The following is a 14312-nucleotide window of genomic DNA, read 5'->3' as shown; positions in this document are numbered from 1 at the left end:
AAGGCTGAAAGAATTGGGTTTGTTTAGTTTGGAAAAGAGAAGACTGAGAGGGGACATGATAGCAGTTTTCAGGTATCTAAAAGGGTGTCATAAGGAGGAGGGAGAAAACTTGTTCACCTTAGCCTCTGAGGATAGAACAAGAAGCAATGGGCTTAAACTGCAGCAAGGGAGGTCTAGGTTGGACATTAGGAAAAAGTTCCTAACTGTCAGGGTGGTTAAACACTGGAATAAATTGCCTAGGGAGGTTGTGGAATCTCCATCTCTGGAGATATTTAAGAGTAGGTTAGATAAATGTCTATCAGGGATGGTCTAGACAGTATTTGGTCCTGCCATGCGGGCAGGGGACTGGACTCGATGACCTCTCGAGGTCCCTTCCAGTCCTAGAATCTATGAAAACCTGGGTTGCCCACCCCTAAATCCGGCCCTGCACAGTCAACAGTACTGAAGACTGCTGAGAGATCAAATAGTGTAATCATGAAGGCTTGTTTGCTATCCAAGGCCAAGAGAAAATCATCCATCAGCAAACTGTGCCATATCCCTACCAGGGGCCTGACTCCAAAGGGTAGAGGATACCAGCAAACGTGAGAAACCATTGGAGTTTGGTCATCACCACTTTCTTAATGAGTTTGTCTAGTTAAGGGAGGTTGGAGACAAGGTGATGATGGGTGTTCAGTGTGGGTTACTTTAGAAGTGGCTGGACTACTGCATTCTTTATAGTGGTAGGCAAATTGTCTTCTTCAAGAGAGACTGATTTTTTTTTTTTTTTAAATATGGAGAGATACCTATCGCATAGAATTGGAAGGGATCTTGAAAGGTCATTGAGTCCAGTCCCCTGCCTTCACAGTAGAACCAAGTACCTTCCCTGACAGATTTTGCCCTAGATCCCTAAATGGCCCCCTCAAGGATTGAACTCAAAACCTTGGGTTTAGCAGGCCAATGCTCAAACCACTGAGCTATCCCTCCCCCAATGATGATTTCAATTACATTAGCCAAGTAAACCTTTTACATAGCCTGCTATTTTAACAGTATCATCATAGATACAGATATAGCAGCAATTGTGTTATAAACCTCACAGGTTAAACACATTGCTGGGATAATGTCACTGTTTTCTAGGATGAATTTAACTCTGTTTATGCAGGGGCTTATTACTTGGCCTTTCCAAATCACACTGCACTGACACTTAGTGCATATATTCTCAGCCTAGGAATGCATTGTTAAAAAAGTGTTAACATGATTGATCTGTAATGGATTAGATTGTAAAATATCTACCACACTTTCTGCACCTTTAACAGTTACATCTTTACAAATCAAAATTTTGAAGTAATTTAAATAAACTAATAAATCTCTTTTTTGTGCCCTGAAAACGGAGAAGAGTCAGAGATAGCATGAAGTCTACTAGGGACCTAGCTACTCCCAATCTGTTCTAAGGGTGTGCCTACACTTTGAGCTAGGGGTGTGATTCCCAGTTCAAAGAGACATACTCATGCTAGCTCTCACTGAGCTAGTGCGCTAAAACCAGAATGCAGCTGCAGCAGTGGGACAGGTAGCACCCAGATTACATGCTGAAGGTCTCAGATAACACTGCCATGGCCACATTCTATTTTTAGCACGCTAGCTCAATGAGAGCTAGCCCAAGTATGATTGGAGATGGGAATCACACCTCCAGCGCCAAGTGTAGACATACCCTGTGTGGAAGGTACTCAGATACTATGGAGATGAACAGCAATATGAAAATAACATACCTAAAACAGATGATACACTTCTACCCTTTTCAAATACTAACTTAGAAATAACTGAGTTGTTTACATTGAGAGAGGAGATACTTTATATGTAAAACAGTGATGTCTAAGCATTTTTAATACATGCACATTGTGTTCCATGCCACAGATTAGATGCATAAAATGGCTACTGTGAAAAATCTGGTCAATTTAAACAAAACTTAGGATACTTACATTGCAGCGAAATCTCTAGAGTCATTACAATGCATAATTATACCAGATTTTTTAATACCATTCAACCATGTTTATCTAAATGTAGAGAGTAGATGCAAAACATTTTGAATAAACTCAGTTTCTGATTAACAGGAAAGGAAGTTGTTATATCAGGGAAAGTTATGGTCCTTTGGCTGACTGGTAGTTCTATTAACTGGGATTATCAGAGTATTACACAACTAGTACAATTTTATATTTGCTGAGATTTCACACAGAATTTGAATGTCATTTTAAAGTGTAATATAATTTTGCTAATAAAAGTTCCAGCAAAAAGATCATTCACTTTTAAAACAGAAGTGCATGCAGTGCTCATGCAAGGCACAAAGATTAACAGCACTGGAGAATGAAGGTGCCCATGCCCAGAACATTGGCAGGCAGCAAAGACTGACAGTGAACCTTTTCCAGTTTCCCCACTGACCCCCTTCTACATCTGGTATCCTGATAGAGGGAGTGACATTAGGGGTAAGTTTCAGAGTAGCAGCCGTGTTAGTCTGTATCCGCAAAAAGAACAGGAGTACTTGTGGCACCTTAGAGACTAATAAATCTAAGGTGCCACAAGTACTCCTGTTCTATTAGGAGTAAGATAATAGATCATTCTCCATTGCTCATCCAAATCTTGACCTCTCCACTGGGGCTTTCAAAATGTTGCCAACAGATATGGGGTGAAATCCTGACTCTAATGACGTAAATAGCAAAACACTCTGACTTCAGTGGGGTCAGAATTTTGCCCAGGGTGGTTTTTATGATGTGTTTCCTATCTATCTATCACCTAGGTAAAAAATGGAGCCCACCAACTCATTTCACAAAGATCACTGAACAGTCATGACGTGGTAATAACATCGGCCCTCTGCCAACTTTAACTAGACCCAAACCAACAACCTGGTGGTAAAAAGGCGCTACACACTCATTGCCAATCTCCCAAGCCATCTAGCCCCCTACATAAAAACTGGAATAATCATGAGAACCGTGGAAGAACCATAATAGTTCCATTCAAATTACACAGGTTCAAACAGATCAACAAATGGTGACAATGTTAATGGAAGAGTCTGCCTATTAATGAGAGAAGGAATGGGTTGAGGTAGCTGTTAAAAATAAAGGGAAATCATTTTTGAAGTGTTACAATAATCTTGACAAAGTTTCTCTGTCCAGCAACAATTTTTCCTCATATATGGTTAAATTGTTTTAACTAGTTTTGCAGAAATATTTTAAAAAATATCTATTCTCCCCCACCACAGAATATTCAGGTTACAAAGAACAGTGGGTCAGTTAATCTATCTCCTCCTTGCTCACTGGCAGAATTTATTTCCCTTTACTAACCATACCTGGAAAATGATGCTGTTTGAACCCTTCTGGCTAAAAACTGCCAGCTGCTTAAGGGTCCAATCTTGCATTCATTGAAGTTAACAGACATTTTGTCCTTGAATTGGGCCCCAAATGTGGTTCAGCAACAGGTTTTGGGTTCATGGTGAGCACTGGAGCCTTTTGCTAGATTTTTTTTAATTAAACCTGAATTGTGTCCAATATTTATAACATTATTATACTTTCTGTTGTAAAATCCTTTTATCTTTAAAGGACTTTCACACATACTAGAAGTTCATCTGGACAAGTCTATTACTTGCTGTCAGATGCTAGTACACCTCTACCTCGATATAACCCTGTCCTCGGGAGCCAAAAAATCTTACTGTGTTATAGGTGAAACCGCGTTATATCGAATTTGCTTTGATCCACCAAAGTGCGCAACCCCGCCGCCCCGGAGCACTGCTTTACCGCGTTATATCGGGGTAGAGGTGTATCTCAGTAACACACTTGCAGGCCTGTTCCTTTCATATAAGTGTCTACAGTTACTATCATTTAGATCCATATTTTCTAAAATATCCACTAATTTGGGGTTCCTTGACTTTTGGGCTCCCAAACTGAGAGATTCATTGATTCATAGATTCTAGGACTGGAAGGGACCTCGAGAGGTCATCGAGTCCAGTCCCCTGCCCACATGGCAGGACCAAATACTGTCTAGACCATCCCTGATAGACATTTATCTAACCTACTCTTAAATATCTCCAGAGATGGAGATTCCACAATCTCCCTAGGCTGCCTTTGAGAGAGCTGTTAAGAATTCATTATCCTATTTGCTATGAATAAAAATTGGGTACTCAGCACTCTGAAAATGAGGCTCAAACTGTCTCATGTTGGACCCTTTTGCAAATTTGGGCCATTATGTATTCTGACAAACAGGTTTAAATACAAGACTTTATACTTCCAATCCCACACCTATCAATAAGGACCACTCTTTTTCACCATGCTATAGTGCCTGAGCCTCAAGCACCCAGGCACTGAAAAGCTGTGAGCTTTCTAATCAATACTCATACTGAGTCCTACAACAAAGCACTGTTCAGGAGTGAAAAGCCCACTCAGCTCGAAAGTCAGCATTATAGCGCTAGATATCATGCTAACAGCTACCGAATACTAGTTTGATACCTGGGCAGTGTTCCAAAAGGGAACAGAAAACCTAAAGATAAAAGAACTGACTATTCTGAGGAAGCTAATCCACTTTCTCCTTGCATGCATATCTGAACATGGAGCCCATACTTTAGAAATAAAGTGCTGTGTAACTACTGAAGTGCTTTGCCTGGGGTTGTCAGTATTAGAATTCTGGCACCTCAGAGTTAAGGTTGACTTGCAGTTCCCATTGTAAACTTTTTATTTTTAGGGCTGAGTAATTCAACCTTTTTCCATTCACACCAAGTTTTTGGCCCTTTGGCAATTTTTTTTCTAGAAAATAAAACAGGATGCATTATTAATAATTTGACAATCCACAGTGTATATGGAGAATATACACTGTTTTATTAATAAATGGATTCAAAGAAGTCTTGATATTATGACTGACATCACAAGGTCTCTGGAGATACTGGAGTATCAATCGGAAGTATCCTACAGCATGTTAAGATTGTTATAGTTTCCACTGTAAATCTCTTTCCATAGTTACATATCTCAAAACAAGCAAAATGGTGAAACAGTTACCTCTGGGTCATTCTATGGAATCAAGAACTCAACACTGACGGGCTTCACAATATTGTTTTGCTTTACCTGCTGGTGAGAGTTCATTTGCAGCTGAAAACTATGTTTTGATAATTAGCATGGGAGCTTAATTCTGAATCCCATATTCATGAAGGAAGGCTAAGTGTGGAGTTCCTGATCCGATTAGAAAATTTGATCTCCCCTTAAAAGACTGCAACAAAGGGAAGTACAGAGACACCAAATGGATTTGAATTTTAAGTGGTACTTTAAATTCTTTAAACTCTTTTAAACTTATAGAATAATGTAAAGGCCTTGGATAGCTAATGTGACACCAATTTTTAAAAAGGGCTCCAGAGGTGATCCCGGCAATTACAGGCCACCTGACTTCAGTACCAGGCAAACTGGCTGAAACTATAGTAAAGAACAAAATTGTCAGACACATAGATGAACATAATTTGTTGGGGAAGAGTCAACATGGTTTTTGTAAAGGGAAATCATACCTCACCAATCTACTAGAATTCTATGAAGGGGTCAACAGGCATGTGGACTAGGGGGATCCAGTGGATATAGTGTACAGTAACTCCTTGCTTAACGTTGTAGTTATGTTCCTGAAAAATGCTATTTTAAGCTAAACGATGTTAAGTGAATCCAATTTCCCCATAAGAATTAATGTAAATGGGGGGGGGGGTTAGGTTCCAGGAAATTTTTTTCTGCCAGACAAAAGACTATTTTTATATATATATATATATATATACACACACACACAGAGAGAGAGAGAGAGAGAGTATAAGTTTTAAACAAACAATTTAATACTGTACACAGCAATGATGATTGTGAAGCTTGGTTGAGGTGGTGAAGTCAGAGGATGGAAGAGGGTGGGATATTTCCCAGGGAATGCCTTACTGCTAAATGATGAACTAGCATTCGGCTGAGCCCTCAAGGGTTAATACATTGTTGTTAATGTAGCCTCACACTCTACAAGGCAGCACGAATGGAGGGAGGGGAGACAGCATGGCAGAAAGAGACAGAGACACACCCTGTGTGTGAGAGAGAGGCGCACATTGCCCCTTTAAGTACACTGACCCCACTCTAAGTACACTGCCTTTTTAAGTAGATCAGCAAGTTGAGACAGCAGCTGCTGCCAGCAAGTTCCCTCCATCCTGAGCACTGTTGCGACCCCCCACCCCGACTCTGTGGAGATGGGGTAAAGGAGCAGGGGACAGGAGCAGGGGGAAGGGGACACCCTAACATTAGCACCCCTCTTTCCCCCCCCTCCCCTCTGCATAGCAAACAGGAGGCTCCCGGGAGCAGCTCCAAGGCAGAAGGGAGGAGCAGCACATGGCAGTGGGGGAAGGAACAGCTGAACTGCCCAGCCATTGATAGCCTGCTGGGCAGCTGCTGCACAGGGAACTTAGGAGAGCGTGGCGCAGATAGGGGGGCTGCCGGTCCACCCTGGTTCCAAGCCCCGACCAGCTAGCTCCAATGGGTTGCTCTTCCTGTAAGCAGTGGACAAAGCAGGCGGCTGCTAAACAATGTTATAAGGGAGCATTGCGCAACTTTAAACGAGCATGTTCTCTAATTGATCAGCAATGTAACAACGAAACAACGTTAACCGGGACAACTTTAAGTGAGGAGTTACAGTACTTAGATTTTCAGAAAGCCTTTGACAAGGTCTCTCACCAAAGGCTCTTAAGCAAAGTAAGCTGTCATGGGATAAGAGGGAAGGTCCTCACATGGATTGGCAACTGGTTAAAAGATAGGAAACAAAGGATAGGAATAAATGGTCAGTTTTCAGAATGGAGAGAGGTAAATAGTGGTGTCCCCCAGATGTGTGTACTGGGACCAATCCTATTCAACATATTCATAAATGATCTGGAAAAAGGGGTAAACAGTGTGGTGGCAAAATTTGAAGATGGCACAAAACTACTCAAGATAGTTAAGTCCCAGGCAGACTGTGAAGAGCTACAAAAGGATCTCTCAAAACTGGGTGACTGGGCAACAAAACGGCAGATGAAATTCACTGTTGATAAATGCAAAGTGATGCACATTGGAAAACATAATCCCAACTATACATATAAATGATAGGGTCTAAATTAGCTGTTGCCACTCAGAAAGAGATCTTGGACTCAGTGTGGATAGTTCTCTGAAAACATCCACTCAATGTGCAGCAGCAGTCAAAAAAGCGAACAGAATGTTGGGAATCATTAAGAAAGGGATAGATAATAAGCATATTGCCCGAGTCCATAGAAATCCATGGTATGCCCACATCTTGAATTCTGCGTGCAGATGTGGTTGCCCCATCTCAAAAAAGATATATTGGAATTGGAAAAGGTTCAGAAAAGGGCAACAAAAATTATTAGGGGTATGAATGGCTTCTGTATGAGCAGAGATTAATAAGACTGGGACTTTTCAGCTTGGAAAAGAAACGGCTAAGGGGGGATATGACTGAGGTCTCTAAAATCATGACTGGTGTGGAGAGTGTTATTTACTCCTCATAACACAAGAACTAGGGGTCACCAAATGAAATTAATAGGCAGCAGGTTTAAAACAAACAAAAGGAAGCATTTCTTCACACAATGCGCAGTCAACCTGTGGAACTCTTTTTGCCAGAGAATATTGTGAAGGCCAAGACTATAACAGGGTTCAAAAAAGAACTAAATAAATTCATAGACAATAGGTCCATCAATGGCTATTAGCCAGGATGAGCAGGGATAGCGTCCCTAGCCTCTGTTTGCCAGAAGCTGGGAATGGGCGAGAGGGGATGGATCACTTGATGATTACCTGTTCTGTTCCTTCCCTCTGGGGCACGCATTGGGCACTGTTGAAAGACAGGATACTGGGCTAGATGGACCTTGGGTCTGACCCAGTATGGCCATTCTTATGTTGTTCCTGATCCTACTCCCATTGATATAAATGGTAAAACAAACATTGACTTCAATGGAAAAAGGCTTAAAATATAGTTTTATATTAGTTTCAAACACTGCTGCACCAGGTTTCAAACAAACAAGTTAGTTTTTTTTTTTAAAGCAGACAATTCCCACTAAGGGCTTGTCTACATGGGGAAAATGACTGGAATAACTACTCTGGAATAGCTCTGCATGTGAATACTCTGTTCCAAAATAATTAGTGTGCTTTGTGGAATACTTTATTCCACAACAGCTATTCAAGTAAGTTTCCCTGTATAGACCAGCCCTTAATGTGGATTATTCTTTTAGGGTACTCTGAAACACCTAAAATCTTTAAGATGTAAAATTAAACAACTAAACATATGCAACATTTTTTTCATATTTTTAATTCCTCATACTAAATGAAACACTGTTTGTGCAGTGTAAATCTGCAAAATACATTGACACTTGATAATATTGAGGGAAACTAGTCAGTAAGATTCAAAACAGGATTGATATTTATACAAAGAGTTGAATCTATAGTTACAATCTTCCACTGTATGGTATTGCACACCAAAGTGCATTATGAGGGGTTTATACCTTAATCCAAGCAACCAGAATTGGCCACTGTCAGACATAAGATACTAGACTAGATAGAACATTGATAGTAACTGAGAATTTCCATACCAAAAGAGAGCTATTTCCCAATAATGGTCAATACTCCAGCTGATATTCATCTTAAGTATCAGTGCATCAGGTTTAGCAGCATTCAGTTTTATACTACCCATGGGAACTGTGGGTATTATCCTTGACATTCTAAATGGCTAATCATTTTTTAATCTTACTAAGTTATTTACCATGATGATTTCTTGTGGCAGAGGGTTCCACAGCTTAAATATATGTGGTGCAAAAAAAAGTATTTCCCTTTCTTCTTTCTATTTAGTGAATGATTGTATGTACCTCTCCTATGGCATCTGGGTGCCTGATATAAATTAATGAAACACCATGTTAAACTCACACAGCTAAGAGGATAAACAACTCACCTTCCTGTACCTAACAACCATAATAAATAAGCCAGTATTGTTCCATAGTTAAGAAAATACTTGAACAAAAAGCCTTGTCTGGCCCTGCTCTAAAGTTCAGAAAACTTTAGATTCTGGCACATTTCCAGAATGAGCAAATATGATAGCTGGGTCTTGCCACTGAACAGGTCTCCCTTCAGCTCTTAAGGGGTTTGCATTCATAGGCTGTCAGTCAAAGAACCTGGGAGGCATGGATCAGCATTCACGTCACACTCCCTGTCAGTACCTGGCCCAGGCCAGCTAATGATCCAACCAGCAAAGCAAATTTGGTGATGAATCCAGGTCATGCTCTACCTGAGGCACAGTTGCACATAAGCTAAGAAGAAGAGTCAAAGCACCTTAGTTGATCTCAGCTGCAGCACAGGTTCAAAGGAAGGAAGGCTCTCCCTAAGGCAGGCAGGTACCATACCATATATGGCTTTATAGATTAGAACCCACACCCTCCATTGCTCCTGGAAGCAGATGAGCAGCCTGTGCAGTTCACAGAGCCACTAAACCACTCCACCAAGTTGGAGGCCCACTGCATTCTACATTAGCTAAACATTCCAAGTGGTCGCTAAAGGTAGCCCAGATACGGCATGCTGCAGTAGTCAAACCTGGAGGTGACAGTGCCACTTTAAAGAAAGGCGGTAACCTTATAACTCACCACAGATGAAAAACAGCACCATGAGCTACTACTGCTACCTGGGAAGCCAAGAGCAGCTGGGAATCTAAAAGTACCCCAAGAGAGTGAATCTCTCTGGCAAAGGATGGACATTCTCCACTAACAAATAAAGCAGCCAAACCCCTATCAGCAACTCCTCAGGTTGTTTTCCCTAGCCAACATGCATCACCTCCATCATTTGTGGGTTGAGCTTCAGCCAACTTGTTTTCACAGGGCCTGGACAGAACAAGGAAATTATTCAGTCTCAATCTAATGAGAAGCACAGACAAAGAGGTCATCTTCATATTGGTGACACCGTAGCCCCAAACATTAACACAAACACTCTCAAAGGGCCTTGTGCATGTTGCACAGAAGGGATAACAGTATGGAACCAGAGATGAGAAGGGCCTCACAGACCCTCTGAAACCATTCTGAAAGGAAAGAGCAGAACCAGTGAAGAATAGTTCCACTCACCCCTTTTACACCCTGCCAACATATCAGGAACACCACCTGGGCAACATTATCAAAAGCTCTAGTTCTAACAAAATCATCAGACTCTTGACCTTTTTCCAGGGCCAGGAGTTCATCAACCAAGGATATGAATGCAATCACTATAATATACCCAATCCTGAAACCAACATGATAGGAATCCAGGAAATAAAAAGATGCCTATTGAAGTGTAATCTTCCCCAAAAATTAAAAATTTGAAACATGGTAATAACTGGCAACTGGAGAGATAATTAACATTAAGTGATGGCTTCTTGAGAAAAGTCTAACCATTGTTTCTTTAAGGATGCTTGGTATCGTGTCCTCCCAAGAGAAGGTAACAAATCCAAAAAGCTTCTGACTGGCTTTCACCAGGCATGAGAAACCTGGATCTCTCTCACAGGTAATTTTGTAGTTACCCAGAATAATGTCCCAGAATAATGATTTCCAAACTGGTGTCGATGGACCACTAGAGGTCTGCAGAGCTCTTCCTGGTGGTCTGCAGAGAGCTGCCTAGTCAGTTAGCACTTGCTCCTCATTCTTATTTCCAGATGCTAAAGTACATTAAATGAAAGTCTCAAATAAATTCAAGACTTTTCTAATATTAATTTCCTATATAAGGAATTGTTGCAGTTGCCACAAGGATGTTATTCAATGTCAAATGAGAGGGGAGATTAGGAATGTGATGTGAATAGCCCATGAAATCTCTCTATTAAGATGTGGTGCACGCTATGAAAAAGTTTGGAAAGCCCCATCACAGAGGAATCAGGAAAACACCTGAGCCATTTCCACAAAAACAAAATAGGGATTATGGAATTTTTAAGAAATCTCACAGCCTATCACGGTACTTGAAGAAATAAATGAAGTTCTCCCCCTTCAAAGATTACTAATTTTGATGTGTTTCTTTGTACATTGACTAGTTTGAATATTAAGACAATGTATTAAGTTTGGAAATAATTCAGAAATAAAATGAACTTTTATGTGACTATCATAAGTGCACAGAATGTGTGACATGAGTTTAAGATTTTTATGTATATTTTATTGAAACAAATTACATTATTTTAAAAATAATAGTTTTCGGTGGTAGCGTAAAATACACACACATACAAACTTGCAAGATTGAGGTCTCTAGGAGACACCCATGATTTTTTTTAAAAACTAAACCACTGGGTATGTTTTATTTGTTGACTATCTCTTTGTGCTTGTATTACGAAAAAAGGACAAATAGGAGTTTGGAATGGCCTCTCTCTTCTATCATACCACTTCTTAGGGTCTTTTTACTCTCTCCTTGTGTGGAACCCCCATCGTTCTCACAACCCCTAGTTATTTTTAGAATCCATCTCTGAACCTTTATGTTTGCCGCTATTTCTATTTAAGATCATTAAAACTGAACACAGTTCGCAAGGTGAAGATACACCACCCATTTGCTATTACGTTCTTTCCCTTCTAATACCACACAAAACATCCTATTTCACTATCACTGAGCTTTGTCTTCATTGAGCTGTCCACAGTCATGCAGAGATCATTTTCCTGAGCATTTTCCTTCAAAACCCATCAGTGTATACAAGTATCTTAACTAGTCCCTTCTTTCTTACTTGTCTATGTTGACTTTACTCTGCCACCATTCGGTCTTAAAACCTTGAGGTTTTAGGTCCTACTTGAGTTCTCACAATCCTCTTTAGTCTTGGCTATTTAATTTTTAACACCTCTCTGTCCACCCCTCTCTTCCAAATCCTTAACAAACATGAGATACTGCACACCACTTTGGAAATTTGTCTAGTACATAACCCTAGAGCACCCCACTATTAACATTTTCACCTATAAGGCCATTAATTCACACACTTTGCTTCACATTTCTGAACCACTTTTTAAATCCATGATGAGACTTTACCTCTCCCCCCATAGTTAACAAGTTTCTATAATAGCCTCTTGCAAGGAAGTTTATCAAATTCCTTTTGAAATACCTCTATAAACTATCTCTAGCTCAGTCTCCATTAGCTGGTTCAGGGCCTGTTCCAGTACCCAGTGACAGTGAAAACAGGCCCTTAGCCTGCTCCACCTCCAACCAATCTCCTTTTTCTGGTTTTCTGTGAGAACTCTTCAAAAGAGTGAACAGGAGAGAGTCGCAATTTACCCTTACAGAATACCTATCACACCGCATGCTCTCAGTTTAGGAGCTTAACACAATCTTTAGATGATTTTCATATTATTTTTCCTGGCCTATCTGACCAATAGTTTTTAACTAAGCTACTTTGTTCTTGAATTCTTTTAGAACTAAGAGATACATTACATCTTTGGCCCTGGTGATTTACTCTATTTTAATTTCACATCTTTTTTGATACTTCGATCTCTCACAGTATCTGACCTTTACTACTTGTAAAGAATTGCTTTTTATGTCCACCTTTCCATCCTGAGGAACTAGCAGTCACACTGACTCTCCTGAGCGCTTCCAGCAGTCCTCTAGATAAACTTAGAAGAATATCTTATTATTTTGTATACTTTTGGCTACTTACTCCTCCAGTTTCCTCTGGGTTTTTCAAATAACCACTGATGATGTTTTCCATTCTATTAGTATCATTTGAGTCAATTTTTAAAAGGACACCCTTTTAATCCTAAACCTCTGGTACCTTGCTGTTCATCCCCCCTCTTTGTTTCCCTTGATTTTAATTTCTGTAGATCTGGAGTACCCAAATCTTGTATGACTCTAATAAGTTTATTTTTAAACAACCTTCAAGGGGACTCTCTGAATTTTAATCCCCTTAACTTTCTTTTCAAGCTATTTTTAACTAACTTCCCCATTCCTACAAGAAAAAGAAACATGTTCTTGAAGTTCAGTTTCACAGTATTTGTTTCTCTGATTAACACTCCCTCCCCAGAAGAGCTCTGTTTAAACTCCAAAGCTTGTCTCTCTCACCAACAGAAATTGGTCCAATATTGTCACTTACATAAAACCTCAACCATACTTTCTATACCCTGATTTAGTAGGAAATAAATAAAAAGAGAAGCCTCTCCCTTTGTCTGCTCCTGAACAAACTCTCCCAAACATCATTTCCCCCCTCCTCACAAAAGTTGTGGAGATATAAAGTTCAGTCAATTTATATCTGACTAGCTGTAAATCATCTGGGGGGGGGGGCTCTGTTTTGTTCTGGCAATCTCTGTGATCCCAGAAACTTACTGTTGTGACACCAAGATCATAGCAATGCTGTTGACTCAGCGATAATGCAATGTAGTGGTTACGCGACAAAGGGGCAAAGCAACGTATTCCGGACCCACGCTCCCCCAGTAGCGATACAATGAGAGAGGGCAGGGGCGGCGGCACCCGTTCTGCTGAGTGTCATTGACCTCAGGGTTAAACGATTGCAATAGGTTAGTTTTGTTGTTAAATTGTTAGCACGCTGCTAATTGTCAGTGGGCTCCGAAGTCCCCTCCCTTTGCTCCAGGCACCGCTTGAAAACCAGGGGTGACAGTCACAGGGGGCTGCTCTGGGCGTGGGGGTCAGTCACAGGCCGCTGCTATGAAGTGGGGGGTCAGTCACGGGGGGCTGCTCTGGAGGGGGTGGAGGGATCTCGGGCTGCTCGGGGGTCTCGCCCCCCACGGCCTTGGCACACTGGCGTGGCTCGGTGCAGCCCCCGCTCTCCGCGCGGAGGGGCCCTGCCCTGGCGGGGCGGGCTCTCGGCTAGCGGGGTCTTCCCCCTCCCGGGCCGGGCACCAAGCGCGCCCAGAGGCTCCCCTGCTCCCGGGGCAAGCCGGCTCCCACCGCAGCGGCCGGGGGCTCCCAGCCCGGCCCCTACCCGCCTCTCCGGGTCTTGCTCGCAGCCCGCCCTGCCGCTGCGGGGCCCGCGCTCGCCTGTCTCCGAGCCCGCTTCCCCCTCCCATGTGCCGCGGGCCCTGCCCGGCGCTCCGCTCAGGCCGCTCCGGCCATTGTGCCCCTGTCACACGGGAGCCGACCCGCCCGCGCGCCACAGCGGAGCCCGGCCCAGCGGCCGCCGCCTCCCCGGGACACGCTCCCGCGAGCCCGGCCACCGCACACTCTACGTCCGCTTCTGCAGCCCCCCGGCCCCGGGTGGCAACCAAGCCGCCCCGCCGCGCAGCCGCTTCCCCCCCGCGCTACGAGCCCACCAGGCAGCGGTGCAATGGTCCGGAAAGCAGGCGCGAGCCAGAGCCATCCCCCCCCCCCGACAGGACAATAGCCCCCCATGACCCGGGGGGG

General features: G+C 42.4%; 1 protein-coding gene across 1 annotated transcript in view; it reads right to left on the bottom strand.

Moving 5' to 3' along the window:
- Positions 1–14312, bottom strand: part of PHF2 (PHD finger protein 2) — a 146651-nt gene that overhangs the window by 131443 nt on the left and 896 nt on the right. The window lies entirely within an intron of this gene.

The sequence above is a fragment of the Terrapene carolina genome, unplaced genomic scaffold (assembly GCF_002925995.2).
Source record: "Terrapene carolina triunguis isolate 2854851 unplaced genomic scaffold, T_m_triunguis-2.0 Scaffold89, whole genome shotgun sequence".
NCBI classification, from domain to species: Eukaryota; Metazoa; Chordata; order Testudines; family Emydidae; genus Terrapene; species Terrapene triunguis.
The sequence above is the reverse complement of the archived record's forward strand: the minus strand, read 5'-3'. Positions and strand labels throughout refer to the sequence as shown.